Source organism: Benincasa hispida, chromosome 5 (genome assembly GCF_027475165.1).
Source record: "Benincasa hispida cultivar pf3 chromosome 5, pf3_genome.v1.1, whole genome shotgun sequence".
NCBI lineage: Eukaryota > Viridiplantae > Streptophyta > Magnoliopsida > Cucurbitales > Cucurbitaceae > Benincasa > Benincasa hispida.
In genome coordinates this window covers 63,283,752-63,288,551 of record NC_143482.1, presented here as the reverse complement: position 1 = coordinate 63,288,551, position 4,800 = coordinate 63,283,752, and the positions used below count along the sequence as shown (strand labels likewise).

The 4,800-nt window shown below is 34.5% G+C and overlaps 1 pseudogene; it reads right to left on the bottom strand.

Moving 5' to 3' along the window:
* Window positions 1-592: 592 nt before the first annotated feature.
* Window positions 593-1,199, bottom strand: LOC120078196 (uncharacterized; annotated as a pseudogene).
* Between the last annotated feature and the right edge of the window lie 3,601 nt (window positions 1,200-4,800).

The following is a 4,800-nucleotide window of genomic DNA, read 5'->3' as shown; positions in this document are numbered from 1 at the left end:
TGGTCGTCGGAGTTTTCATTGGAGGTGGTTATCGAAACTCGGAATTAGTTTTCGAAGTGTGATAGTGACCGATAGGTGAAGCTATTGAAAACATGGGAAGAAGGGAGAATTGTGGTGAGTTGAAGTGAATTGATAAAATATACCAACTCAACTCCACCAACTTAGGTGAGCCAAACACCCTTTTAAATATGTCTTAGAGATTCAAATTTTCTTTGATCGATGTGTACGGTTAACTAGTTGGTATGGTAGCTAACTAAACATAAGCCTCATTCTTCTCTTGAAATTTAGGATTGAATATACTCGATTATTTTTTAAAATCCAAAAAAAAAAAAAAACAAAAAAAAACAAAACAAGTTTTCTTTAATGAACAAGGGTAAAAAGCCTAACTAAAAGTTTAAAACACATAAGTTGAGCTATCTTTCCTTTGGGCCGGTTCACAAGTCGCGAAATGAAATGATATTTTCTTTTATTATGATTATTTTTTAATAGCATTCCTTAATGATTTGCTTGTGTTGATGGAATTAGTTCTTTAGCCCCATGGATGGAAAATTAAAATCACAATCCTAATCCAATTGAAAGGCATCCACCCAAGTATCACAAAATTGAATCTTATCTCAATAATCAATAATTGTGTAAAATTATAGTGCTTAAGAAGGGGAATATTTGGTTTTACAATGGTTGAAACAATCACACTCCCAACCCCAAAGCCTTCGTTAATCATTAATTACAATTAAAAACTGATGAAGGGAGGAAATTACTATGAGCTCAACTGCTCCAAAAATCGGCCATCGATGTCTCCTTGGAATTAACTTGGCTCGAACCGCCGCGGGTCCAACCGGAATGTGTCGTTGGATGGTTTGGTCGATTCAGTTATTAGGACCCTAACAGCTAAGGTACATGACCATCCTCAGAGATTCCTCCGACTGTCGGAGGTGGTTGGCGGAAGGCACGGCGGAGGAAAGCTTCTTAGCCTGAGAAATAGACCGGACATGGTTTCTAGCATAGTGGTGAGTCGACCTGAAGAGATGATTCCACCGGCAAATTCCTTGATCCTTGAGGGCCTCCACGACGCCGACGGTGGCCGCTACAACCAAAGTTCTTGTTAAAGAGTTCATTTTGTTGTTTTTCTCTAAAAAGTCTTGATAATTTGCTTCTTGGATTTCAATTTGTGTTGGTTGAACTGAAATTTGGGGGTGGTGGTTTTTTATACACACAACAAACGGGCTGCCCCTAGTTTTGCTTTTGTTATGTTGGGTTGTTTTTGAGTGAAAATAGACTTAATTGCCCCTTTGAAACTTCGTTTCCGATTATAAGTGGAGGGGTAGAATTGGTTTTTACAAGCTACAATTATTGGGATAAATCCGGTTAAGTTGGAACTGGGAAATGGAAATACAGCCTTGGTATTTCCCATTCTCCCCTGGATTGTGGGAAAAACAGCGGATTTTTAAATACAGCTCACCCAATTCCACCTTTTTTCTTTCTTATCTCCAAGTACTTTTATTTTGTTAAATTATAACTCTTATATTAATTCACTATATTTTTTTTTTCTAAAAAAATAATAAATAAAAATCTCTATAGTTGTCTTTTCATAATTTTCACTTTGTCTTTAGTTAAACATATAGATACATAAATATAGAAACTCCTTGTGCCAATAGCCTATGGTTTGTTAACGTTACTTCTTCATATTTTAATATTTTACACTTATTTTGCACTTTTACTCCTTTTAGTTAATTAGAGATAGAATTAAAATGTTATTGTAATTTTTAAACTTTTAAATGTCTAATTTTAATTTTATATTTTATTTAATCGGATAAATAAAAGGACTCACAATGAGTCCAATGTGCTCTACAATCTCACTTTTTTTTCCTCTTCAGATGATAGTCTAATTTTTTGTTCAACAAACAGGATGGAATGTGCACATCTAAAAAGATCTCTTATTAAATATGAAAAGGCATCTGGAGCATTAATAAGCTATTCGAAGTCAGCAATGATAAATTCACCAAACTTGGGCAAAGATAGAAAAGAGTTCTTAAGTAGTATTATTGGTATACAATTAGTTAAAGACCTTAGGATGTGTTTAGAACTGCCATCATCACTATCAAGAAAGAATAGTTGATACATGCTATAAAATGCATGTTTTTTAACTCTTATTTGTGTACTTTTACTTTGAAAAATAGATTCATGCATGAGTTTTCCTCTAATTTTAGTCATAATCTGTTAAAATGAGCTCAATAGGGGATAATTGTGCTTAAGAGATGTTATTTGCTGTTTTGGAGTTGAATTGGTGAATTTTGGTTGGGTTTTTGCTGTTTCTGCATATTTCTGGCTAAGCCCTAAAATCTCAAGAATTCAAACCAGTTAGAAGCAGTTGTAATTTTCACATTTTATTTAGTTAGGTAGCTCCAATTTCATCACCTTTATTCACATTTTCTGTCATTTTTACAGCAGTCCCTTGGGTATTTTCTAAACGTTCAAGTCAATAGCCTCAAGAACGAAAGTTCCTCTCTGGTGTAGCGGCTCTAGGTCGTCTCATCCCACAAAAGTACGTGTTGAGAGGCAATTTCACCTTGAAAAAAGGGGAATCAACCTAGGAAAATACTTGGATTTTAAGGGTTCTAAAGTGTTCTTGAGTTGTTATTTTCAGCACTTTATTATTCATTTAAATTCTTGTTGTTTTCCATTTCATTTTCAATCTCGAATCGAAATTGAAGCAATGGTTTATGATTTAATAAAGTTCATTGTTTTATCATCTATCATGAGCTAATTTTCTCCTAGGGGTTCGACAATGTGAATACTCTGTATGATTTAAGTAATGTTTCTCTTCATACCAAAGATAGTATTGGTAAATTAAATTGACCACTTAATTTAACAATTTAGTGGAGCTCTAATCTTGAGAAGGTTAGGGTGTAAATGGATATCACAGAAGGATACGAGACTAGAAGCCTAGGAATAGGACGATCAGTCGCTTTAGGAATAAGGGACACCGTAGGATAAAGAATCTAAACTTGAATTAATCTAAGATTCAACTAACCATGGGAACATTAAGTATTAGCTGCTTAGATCTCCTAAAGGGACTTGACATAAGACCGTATAGGAGTAGTATTCTGTTCATGCATATCTTATTGTTTTGGTATGATGCAGTCACATCACTTGTAGTATAGAACCCGAAAGGTTGAAGCATTATTAACCCTTATTCTCACCATTATTTACTGTTTTTAATTTAAATTCTCAACTATTCACAAAATGATTTTCCACCAATTACCTTTAGTCTCATCAATTTATGGTCATAAGCAAATTGAATTTAAAACTAGTCCCATGGGTTCGATACTTGGAATACTCCAAGATTGTACTTCTTCGATAGTATATGCTTGCATTTAGACCTAGCTTATCCATAACATTTAGCCATTCATACATTTAGTCGATCAAGATTGAAGATTTTTGGTACATTAGAGACAAAGTTTGGTCAGCAGTGAATGGTTGGGAACAATTTTTTTTCTCGATAAGTGGCAAAGAAGTCTTCATTAAAAGTGTAGGTCAAGCAATTCCAACCTATAAAATGAGTGTTTTAAACTTCCAAGTTCCTTCTGCTCAAATATAACAAAAATATTCTCAAGTTTTTGGTGGGGCTCTTTAAACTCAAAAAGAAAAATCCATGGCTTAAATGGGAGACATTGTGTCTTCCAAGAGTATTTAAGGCTTAAATTTTAGAGACCTTAAAGGTTTCAACATTACTTTGGTGGCAAAACAAGTTTGAAGATATACATGTATCCAGATTAATTAGCAGCAAAAGTTCTAAAGGGAATTAACTATTCTGATTGTTCTATACTTGATACTGACCTTGGCCAAAAGCCTTCTATTTATGGAGAAGTTTAATATAGGGGAGAAATTTTCTAAAAGAAGGGCTTAGATACATAGTATAAAATGGGATTTCAGTTAATAACAAATGGAGAGAAAAGGTATGTGGAAATACTTTCTTATTACTTTCACTTATTGTATTTACATACTTCAAGTTCCTTTTATAGAAGAACTTGTTAGTTTGCTTGACTAACTAATAGCTGGAAAATACAAACAAACTCAAACAGAATCATAACTGTTGTAACAAATAAATTGTTATAACTAATAAATAGAATGTAACTGTTTTACTGTTGATACTCCCCCTCAAGTTGGACGATGAATGTCAATGATGCCCAACTTGGATACTAGTTTAAACAAAACATATGTAGGCAATGCTTTAGTGAACATGTCTGCGAGTTGTTGACTAGATTGGATAGGGAGAACCTTAAGGAACCCATCAGCTGTCTTGTCCCGAACAAAATGGCAATCAATTTCTATGTGTTTTGTCCTTTCATAAAACATTGGATTAGAAGCAATGACAATAGCAGCTTGATTGTCACAGAATACAGTAGTGGGCATTAGGATCTTAACCTGAAGATCTTTGAGAAGTTGAGAGATCCACATTAATTCACTAGTAACTGAGGCTAGTGCCCTGTACTCCGCTTCTGCAGAAGATCTAGAAACGGTGGCTTGTTTCTTTGATTTCCATGATATGATAGATTCCCCTAGGAATATGCAGAAACCAGTAATGGATCTTCTAGTATCAGGACATGATCACCAATCAGCATCCATAAAGGCTTTTAAATGAAAGGAAGTGATAGGGCTGATTAAAATGCCTTGTCCAGGAGACCGTTTTAGGTACCTGAGTAAGTGATGAGCGGCATTTAAGTGAGCTTTAATGAGGTGTGGATGAATTGGCTTAGCCGATGAACAACAAAGCATATTTCTGGCCGAGATATTTGAAGA